Source organism: Heptranchias perlo, chromosome 12 (genome assembly GCF_035084215.1).
Source record: "Heptranchias perlo isolate sHepPer1 chromosome 12, sHepPer1.hap1, whole genome shotgun sequence".
NCBI lineage: Eukaryota > Metazoa > Chordata > Chondrichthyes > Hexanchiformes > Hexanchidae > Heptranchias > Heptranchias perlo.
The window spans coordinates 19,420,600-19,431,220 of record NC_090336.1 but is presented as its reverse complement, the minus strand read 5'-3'; positions in this window follow the sequence as shown (position 1 = coordinate 19,431,220).

Below are 10,621 nucleotides of genomic sequence, written 5' to 3'. Positions count from 1 at the left end.
CCCCGGTTTTTCCCTACTCCCCTTCTTGAATAATGGTACTACATTAGCGGTTCTCCAGTCCTCTGGCACATCCCCTATGTCTTTCTTTATATGAGGTAAATGGTGCAATTTTAAAGCAGGTGCCGGAATAGAGAGACAAATCTTTGAAGGTGGCAGGACAAGTTGAGAAGGCTTTTAAAAAAGCATATGGGATCCTTGGCTTTATAAATAGAGGCAAAGAGCACAAAAGCAAGAAAGTTATGTTAAACCTTTATAATCACAGATTAGGCCCAAGCTGCAGTATTGTGTCCAATTCTGGGCACCGCACTTTAGAAAGGATGCCAAGGTCTTAGATAGGGCGCAGAAGAGATTTACTAGAATGGTACCAGGAATGAGGGAATTCAGTTAAATGGAGAGACTGGAGAAGCTGGGGTTGTTCTCCAGAGAAGGTCAGGAGGAGATTTGATAGAGTTGTTCAAAATCATGAAGGGTTTTGATAGAGTAAATAAGGAGAAACTGTTTCCAGTGGCAGAAGGGTCGGTAACCAGAGGACACAGATTTAAGGTGATTGGCAAAAGAACCGGAGGCGACATGAGGAAACATTCTTTTACGCAGCGAGTTGTTCTGATCTGGAATGCACTGCCTGGAGGGGTGGTGGAAACAGATTCAGCAGCAACTTTCAAAAGGGAATTGGATAAATACTTGAAGGGGAAAATATGCAGGGCTATGGGGAAAGAGCAGGAGAGTGAGACTAATTGGATAGCTTTTCCAAAGAGCTGGCACAGGCAGGATGGGGTGAATGGCCTCTTTCTGTGCTGCATCATTCTATGATTCTATGATTTTACTCACCAGACAATGTCTCTGTACTATTACTCTAATCAACTCTATATTTGTATAGCATAGTGTAATTTCAGACCCATCATGTTTAATATTTAATAAAATGAATACATTGATAATTCACATTGCAATGACAAGCATGCCATCTAGTGGACTGTATGAGCATCCTCAAGTACCTTTCACAGCTGCTTCTTCTGAAATCACAAGATACATATGGATGAGGAAAGCTATTCAGCCCACCTTAATTCATCCATCCAGAGAGTCGCAACCATCCCACCCACTGGTGCCTCTAATTGGGCCGGAATTTGCTGGAAACTTGCACCGTCACTGTTTCCATGAAATTATGGCATGAGTGACTCAGGACGTTACTTACACCACACCAACATTTCCTGGAACCCTCTGCGCCGATCTGCCATGAACCTCACCGAGACTGTGAGAATTCCATAACCATGGGCCGGGTTTTGCTGAGGTTAATGCCGCTCGCCATTATTTATGTGTAGACGGCCCAGCAACTTCAGGCGAGGAACAGATGCGCGTTTAGATGCCAATATCCAAAAGTTGCTGTCCGAGTTGCGCTGCTCTGCTGTTAGATTCGCAAAAAATGGCATCTTGCTATCTGCCACACCATTGAAAGGCATTGAATGTTGTGAAGCTGTTGTATTTGCGCGGTAGATACAAGCTAAACCCGCCAGAGTTAAGTCTTGTCATTTCAAGTGTAAGTACCCTTTTAATGACGTGATCAGTGTTAATTACTGCCAATAAACCTGTTTGGCACTGAAAATTAATGATTACAAGTGTGGAGTCTCATTCCTTCAGTGCTGTTGGAGATATTAAAAATGTAATTTTTTTTTACTTTTCCTTTCTGTGTCTTTTTTTCTCTCCCTCTTAATCCAATCTTTCTTTCCCTCTCTTTATTTCTCTTTCTGTACCTGATTTAACACTGAATTCACCGACTCTAATTTACACTTCCTTCTCAATCCTTCAATCTTATTGATTGAGGAGATACCCTGTTGCTTGCCCTGTTCGCTCAGGTCCCAGATGTCCTGTTTCTCTCGCTGCGACGTTATCAGCTCGCACTTTCAGCAACTTGTCACCCAAAAATTTAAAAACCTAAACATGCACAAACAAGTCTAACTAATGGCAGATACTGTTAGATGCCCTGCGACAGCAAAATCTGGGCCATTGACTCTGCCTACCACCCCCCATAAAATCAATGGGGTTGTCCACTTTGCTGGATTAACGCTGCTTTGATTGCTGCTGAACTTAGGCTGAACCAGAAAAGGGATGGTGACCTGGCAGCCATGTGCTTTATTGCTACAAAATCACTTTCCCTTAAACAAAGATCTTTTACTGATCTCTGCCGATTTATTTAGCTCAAGCAAAAAATAACGTTCTTTCAGATATGCTAGCTGGTTTCCTGCTAACGGAATTGAATTTTTGAAAGCCATTTAATGTTTGTGTCAATTCACTGATCTCTGGTCCCTTAACAGTGCCAAACGCTAATTTTAACACAGAGTATCGATCCAAATCCGTGTTCCTTTTGGAATTCATATTGATAAATACATTCAATTGCACATCAATGGGATAATGCAACAGTAAATATTTTGTTGAGGGAATAAATGTAAAATTGGTTTATTTAAGAAGTTAAGATGACTCTGCAAGGGATATCTGAGAAATGAAGACAATCTGAGAACTTGATTACTTCCTACATATCTTGCATTGAGTTTTTAAAATACATTTCCACTGCAATACACAAGACGCGTGCTTTGAAGTTAATTTGTCCACTAACATCTGAAAACAATTGCAAATTAGATACCTGCTTAGGTACCTGCAGCTACGCACGCTGCCCGTATTATATTCAGCAATAACTTCAGTAAAACAAAATATATAACCCGACTAACAGATTTGTGGTAAATTCTCCAAACGGGACTTACAGGACAAATACACGTTTTTATAAACCAGAATAAGAAGTAGATGGATGATGCAATAATGTTCAAGTGATCAAAATCGGAATTGATGGTATACATTCGTTAATGGTCTTTGGCCATTTCCAATTGCTACTGTCCCTCGCTGTGGCGCATTCGAATGAGCCCTCCAGCAGATCTTGGCGTAAATTGGGCACTGAAGGATCGGAGTGCGCAAAGGTCTAACATGGCTTTGGGGGACAAATGTGTCACTCCAACAAATTGCGGGCCAATTGTTTCATAAATGATTCCAGCGTTTTCGCTTCAACCACTCTGCGGGGAAATCCATTCTTACTGATGATCACTCTCCGCATGAAGAAGAACCTCCTGATATCAGTTCTAAAGTCGCCTTGTACTAGTTTAAACCAGTGTCCCCTTGTCCTTCTCCCACTGTTTAATTTAATGTAATGTTCCGTGCTGTTTACTATCATATATTTCTATTAGATCACTTCTCAGACGACAGATTCTCTCTCAGACTTCTCTTTTCCACCTGAAAAGCTCAAATGTCTTCAGTCTTTCCTCATAACCTAGACCTTTGACACTAGGGATCTGCCTTGTGGCTCGTCTCTGCACTGCCTTCAACTCTGGAATGTCTCCCTTGTGTCACTGTGACCAGAACTGGATGCATTTCTCAAGATGAGGTCTGGCCAGAGCACTGTGCAGTTTGATCACGACTTCTGACTTGTATTCTACTGTTTTAGGAACATAGGAACAGGAGTAGGCCATTCAGCCCCTCATGCCTGCTCCGCCATTTGATAAGATCATGGCTGATCTGTGATCCAACTCCATATACCAGCCTTTGGCCCATATCCCTTAAAGCCAAAAAGCTATCTATCTCAGATATAAATTTTGCAATTGAGCTAGTATCAATTGCCATTTGTGGAAGAAGAGTTCCAAACTTCTACCATCCTTTGTGTGTAGAAATGTTTTCTAATCTCACTCCTGATAGGTCTGGCTCTAATTTTTAGACTGTGCCCCCTACTCCCAAAATCCCCAACCCGCGGAAATAGTTTCTCTCTATCCACCCTATCCGTTACCCTTAATATCTTATAAACTTCGATCTGATCGCCCCTTAACCTTCGAAACTCGAGAGAATACAACCCCAATTTGTGTAATCTCTCCTCGTAACGTTACCCTTGAAGTCCGGGTATCATTCTAGTAAACCTACGTTGCACTCCCTCCAAGGCCAATATGTCCTTCCGAAGGTGCGGTGCCCAGAAATGCTCACAGTATTCCAGGTGAGGTCTAACCAGGGTTTTGTATAGCTGCAGCATAACTTCTGCCCCCTTGTCATCCAGTCCTCTAGATATAAAGGCCAGCATTCCATTTGCCTTCTTGATCATTTTCTGCACCTGTTCATAACACTTCAATGATCTATGTACCTGAACCCCTTGGTCCCTTTGGACATCCACTGTTTTTAACTTTTTACCATTTAGAATGTACCCTGTTCCATCCTTTTTTATCCAAAGTGGATGACCTCACATTTGTCCACATTGAATTCCATTTGCCACAGTTTTGCCCATTCACCTAATCTATCAATATCGCTTTGTAATTTTATGTTTTCATCTACACTGCTTACAATGCCACCAACCTTTGTGTCGTCGGCAAATTTAGATATGAGACTTTCTATGCCTTCATCTAAGTCGTTAATAAATATTGTGAATAATTGAGGCCCCAAGACAGATCCCTGCGGGACTCCACTAGTCATATCCTGCCAATATGAGTACCTACCCATTATCCCTACTCTCTGTCGCCTTTCGCTCAGCCAACTTCCTAACCAAGTCCGTACTTTTCCCTCGATTCTTGTCTATGTAAGTCTGTTCATGTATCAGTCACGGCTTAGTGGGTAACACTCTCGCGTCTGAGTCAGAAGGTTGTGGGTTTAAGTCCCACTACTGAGACTTGAGCACAAAAATCTAGGCTGATATACCAGTGCTGCACTGTCGAAGGTGCCATCTTTCAGATGAGATGTTAAACCAAGGCCCCATCTGCTTCTTCAGATGGATATGAAAGATTCCATGGCACTATTTGAAGAAGAGTAGGGGAGTTCTCCCTGGTGACCTGGTCAATATTTATCCCACATCCTACATTACAACAGTGACTACATTTCAAAAGTACTTCATTAGCTGAAAGCGCTTTGGGACATCCTGAGGTCGTGAAAGCTGCTACATTCTTTCTTTCAGTCGGGCATGTTGAGCATCGAGTCTACTAAGACTCCTAGGTCTCTTTCAACTTCATCCTTAGCTAAATAGTCTATTTTTCCTTCCAATGTGCAGTACTTTACGTTTGTCTGTGTTAAATTTCTTCTGCCACTCTTCTGCCCACTCACATATTTTGCTTAACTGATCTGTAATTTCTGGGCTGCTTACTTTGATTCCACTGCCCCTCCCAGTTTAGTATCATCTGCAAATTTAATCAATTTTGCTTTGAGTTTCTGAATCCAAGTCATTGACGTAAATTCGAAACATTAGTGGTCACAAAACCGAACCCTGGGGCAGCCGACTCAGTACATCCCCTCCATCCACCCTGACATTACCACTCTAACAGTTTCTCAGACAGTTTCTTATCTATTCCCAAGTTTTACAAACATGCAAACATATGATAAAGAAGGACAAGAAAAGACTGACCTGTCCCTCAGTCATCCAATCATATAATCCTACAGCACAGAATGAGGCCATTCGGCCCATCATGCCTGTGCTGGCTCTTTGAAAGAGCTATCCACTTAGATCCCACTCTCCTGCTTTTTCCCCATAGCCCTGCAAATTTTTTCTTTTCAAGTGTATCTCCAATTCCCTTTAGAAAGTTACTATTGAATCTGTTTCCACCAGCCTTTCAGGCACGTGTACAATCTCCTGAAAGAGAGAAAAACATCTCAGGCCAATTTAAGAAATTTAGGAAAAGACTCTGGGAAATTCTTCACTGGTCCCTGAAAGCAACCAAGCAAGTGCCAGAAGACACTAAATCACTGCTAACCCCACCCACCTTCTATAACTCAAACTGTCTTTCTACTTGTAGGACCTCCTTCAGCTCTCTTTTGAAGGCTTGTAGCAAATCAATACTCAATACACATTCTGACATCTATTCCGGAGGTGGAAGACTTAGTAACGTCTCACCTGACTCTCTGTTTTCTTATTCTGTACTGATGCCCCCTAGTCCTTCCCTCACCCTCAAGCATAAATAACCTACACATCTGCACAGAATCTATTCCTTTTATCACTTTAAAGACCAACGCAGCTCTCACACCATACGGGCTGGTTTGGAGCAGCATGTGTGAAAGCCAGGAAGCAGATCTCGCAACGATAAAAATAAAATGGTCCATGACACGAGGGAACATCATTTCACTAGGAATGGCAACCAGTGGAAATCGTCTCCCATTGTGAGGAACCTGTGTGTGTAATTAAAAGCTTGGTCTGCCACAAGTCCGTAGTATCGATCACATCTATCGATAGCATTTGGGAAAGCAAGGTGCCTGTGTCTCCATGGAGACCAAAGTGTACTTCTCTCAAATTTCACTCAAAGCATGCTGAATGGGTCAAGTTACACACCAACTAAAAGGCAACCAATCAAAAAACACTTAAATATTTAATTATTTCACCTTCTCCTAAAAGAAGACCCCATTCGCAAAAATGGAACCAATCATATCCCTGCGTTTTTTTTTGTAACCTTGTTGGTTCCCCACCAGCACCACTAAACATTGAAAAATTCTGAACAAAGACTTTTTAAGGTCAGACAGCAGAGTATCCAGGAGCAGAGACATGTCATGGCATCCTCATCAGCTGACATAACAGCAGCCCTGGCCCATTCCTTGGCACTGAGAAGTTCCAAGCCGCAGAGTACACAATTTTTCAGATGCAGACTCAGAGGTTCTCAGGCAGCAATTGAGGTTGAGGTGTGAAAGATTGCTGGGACGCACAGGGGAAAGCTAGTCATGGGAGAGGCATGCGGAGGGAGGTGGCAGTAGTGCTAAGTGCCACCTCTCTCACCCTGCAGGACAGCAGAACAGTGCCAAGGAAAAGTTCAATGATCTGACTAGGACAGGGAAGAGAACTGCACCTTCCCCTTTTCCCTTTGGCACCATGTGACTCCCTGTGCTGATCACCCTCACCTTTGAAGTGGAATGGCAAGCCTTCATTCACAGTGCACTGTGGTTCAATGGCTCGCTAACTAGAGGCAAATTAACGCACAAACCTATGGAGTCCATGCCCTGGGGCCCTGTACAATTAAGGAGTTTCATTTAAGGAGCATGGTATACTGTGATATGATTTGCTTTATCATTTAGTGTGGAAACATTCTTTGGGCCTATTCTTTCATGCATTTTATGACATGTTTGTGTTTTAATGGATTGGGGCGTGGGGGGGGGGGGGGTGGGCAGGGGACGCAGAGGGGCCCTAAATGTTCTTGGTGCCCAGGACCCCAAGAATTCTTAATCCAGCTCTGCTGCCCCACCTGGAATCTGTATTTAGTACTCCCCTCACATGTCTTTCCTGCATGAAGCCCCATACAACTCATACCACTCATGAGACAGGGTCCTTCTAGTACTTGTCCCCCTCGTTACATCAGCTGTCTGCTGGCACTTGGGGCATAGTCTTCAGATGTTTCCCCTTCAGCTAATGCTGTTAATCTTGTTCCAGGAAAATCTGGCACACAATTGCCCAGGAGAGACGGGCCACAAGAGGAGGATCCAGGGATAGAATCTGGCAGGCTCCAGAGGTGACATTGTGGGGTGGGGAGAAGCCATTGCTGGAGATGCTCTTGTTACATTTGGACAGATAGGTGTGAAGCCATATGAGTCCAGGCTCATGGAGCAGGACAATGGAAGAGGCATTACATGATGACAGAGGTGCCTTCTGTTGGTTTGAACGGGTCACCCTACTCTATCCCTCATGCATTTTTATAATCCTCATTATGTACTGCAACCACCCCCCCCCCCCCGACCTTATGTTGACATCCTTTCTGAGATGTCCTCTTTCCTCAGCCTCTGTACCTAGCAACTGCTTATCCTCAGTGATTTCAACCTACACCTCAACTTCTCTCGCCCCCTCTCCTCCAGCTTCTCCACCCTCCTATCTTCCCATAAACTGCCATTTATACAAAACTCCTCACTCAATCCTTGGCCATTCCCTCGACCGAGTTATCTCATATGGCCTTCCAATCACTGTCAAGGTCATCTCTGACCATTTGATTGCCTCTCTTACCACCCATATCCCTCTATCTTTTTCCAATCCCACTTTTCTCATGATCCATCCATGGATAAAAGAAACTCCCTCTCTAGTTCCCTTTCATACACTCACAAAGTTCCAATTTCCACATCTCTGGATCTTCACCTCTCACAACACCTTTGTTGCTGTTGACCTGTTCCCTTGCCTATATTTTTGATGCTCTTGTTCCTATCAAATGAATGTCTTCCCCACCAGGTATAATCCCCATCTTCTCTCCCTCAAGTCAGAGCGATGCAAACTCAAGTGCATGGTGCACAAGTGGCCTCGTCATCCTTCGGCGGATCTGGCTTGATAACATCATGCATTGATGTGCTTTGTTCTCCAGCCAAAACCCTGTTGCTCCAGGACTATCCTGGAGGGCAAGGACAAGACCCTTTCTTTCACAATCAACTGCCTCCTTAAACCCCTCTCTCCTTTCCTCTCCATCTTTACTTCAAACACAAAATGCAAGGATTTCATGGAGTTTTTCATCTTCAAGAGTGAGTCCATCCATATAGCTACCTCCACCACTTCCTCCTCTTCCTCCCACCTTCAGGCCCCAACCCTCCTCCTCCAGTCTCTACTAACTCTTGTATAAGACCCCTGTCTTTTTGCAGGTTCTCACTCATCTCTCCCCCTGCCCTCTCCAAATTCATCTCATCCATGAAACCCACCTTGATCCCATCTCCATTTAATTCCTGACCACTCAACTCTCCTTCCTGACGCCCATGCTATCTGCTATCATTGATAGTCCCTATTCCTTAGACACCCTCGTGACTGTGACAATGGTGCTCTATCCCTGCTCATGCTTTACCACCTTTCTGCAGCATTCGATATGGTTAACCATACCTTCCTCCAATGCCTCTCCACTGTCATCCAGAAAAATTGGTTTTCCCTTGCATCATTCTATTCCTACCTATCGAATGTATCTTCAACAATAGCTCCTCTTCCCTCCATTACCTTCAGAGATCTCTTTGTTTTTAAAAAGCCTTGGCCCCTTCCTCTCCTTATCTATTTGCTGCCTTTTGATAATATCATCCACAGGCATATGATCAGCTTTTACATGCACACTGATGATATCCAGCTGTACCTCACCAATACCCCTCTCAACCTCTTGATGGCATCCATGCTGTCAGACTATTTGTCCAACATCAGGTCTTAGATATGGGAACATAGGAACAGGAGTAGGCCATTCAATCCTTGGAGCTCGTTCTGCCATTCCATTAGATCATGGCTGGTATGTACCTCAACTCAATTTACCCACCTTTTCTCCATATCCCTTGTTACCCTTATCCAATAAAAATATATTGATCTCAGTCTTCAAAATTTCAATTGACTCAGCATCCACAACTTCTTCCAACTCAACATCAGGAAGACCAAAGCAATTGTCTTTGGTCCCTGCGACACACTCTGCTCTCACTCCAGCCTCACTCCATCCACTCTCTCAGGCTGAACCAGACTGTTTGCAATCTTGGTATCCTGGTGAACCTGGCCTGAGCTTTAAACCTCACATCCTCGAAAGATTGAACAGGCTGTGGCTCTTTTCTCTAGAAAAAAAAGACTGATAGATGACCTGATAGAGATCTTTAAAAATATTAATGGGTTCGATAGGTAGATGTAGAGAAGATATTTCCCCTTGTGGGGGAGACCAAAACTATGGGCTGGTTAGAATGTGGAACCTGCTACCACATGGAATAGTTGAGGCGAAAAGCATAGATGCATTTAAGGGGAAATTAGGTAAGTATAGATCTGTTGGGCCGAATGGCCAGTTTCTGTGCTGTAAAATTCTATGTTAAGGAATAAGGGTAACATAAACGGTTAGGGAACAAATGCAGTTATAGAACATAAGCACAAAATGACTGTTAAAAACAAAGTGAGGGGAACAATCACTAAAAACAAATTAAATTGCCTGTAGAGCAATGTGCACAGCATCGAAAACAAAATGGGAGAACTGGAGGCAATAATTCATAGCGAGGAGCCAGGTGTGGTAGGGATAACTGAAACATGGCTCCATAAGGAACAGGACTGGTAGGTAAATATTGCCATGTATTTAGAAAGAATAGGGAAGGAAGAAGAGGAGTGGGGTAGTTGTGCTAATTAGAGTCAATATAATGGCAATAGAAAAAAGGGACAGAAGTAACATTAAGATAAAAACAGAATCCATGTAGATTGAAACAAAAGATAAGAAGGGACCAATCACATTAATAGGTATTTTCTACAGACCACCTAATAGTGGAAGGGAAGTGGAGGATGAAGTACATAGACAAAGCTATGAAATGAGTAAAAAACAATGAATAATAATCATGGGAAATTTCAGCTAATCCCAAATAAACTGGCAATATGAGGTAGGGAAAGGAGAAAATGGAATGGAGTTTTTATAGTGTTTACAGGACTCCTTTCTTACCCAGTATGTGAGAAGCCCAACAAGAGAGCAATCACTGCTGGATCTAGTAGTGGGAAATGAACCAGAGAAGTAAGCGTAGGGGAACATCTAGGCACTAGCGATCATAACATAATAAGATTTAAAATAATAATTCAGAAAGACATAAGACGGACAAAGACCAAACTAATAGATTGGAAAGAAGGCTAATTTTGAGGGGATGAGAATGGAACTAGGGCAGGTAAACTGGAAAAAAAATTGAC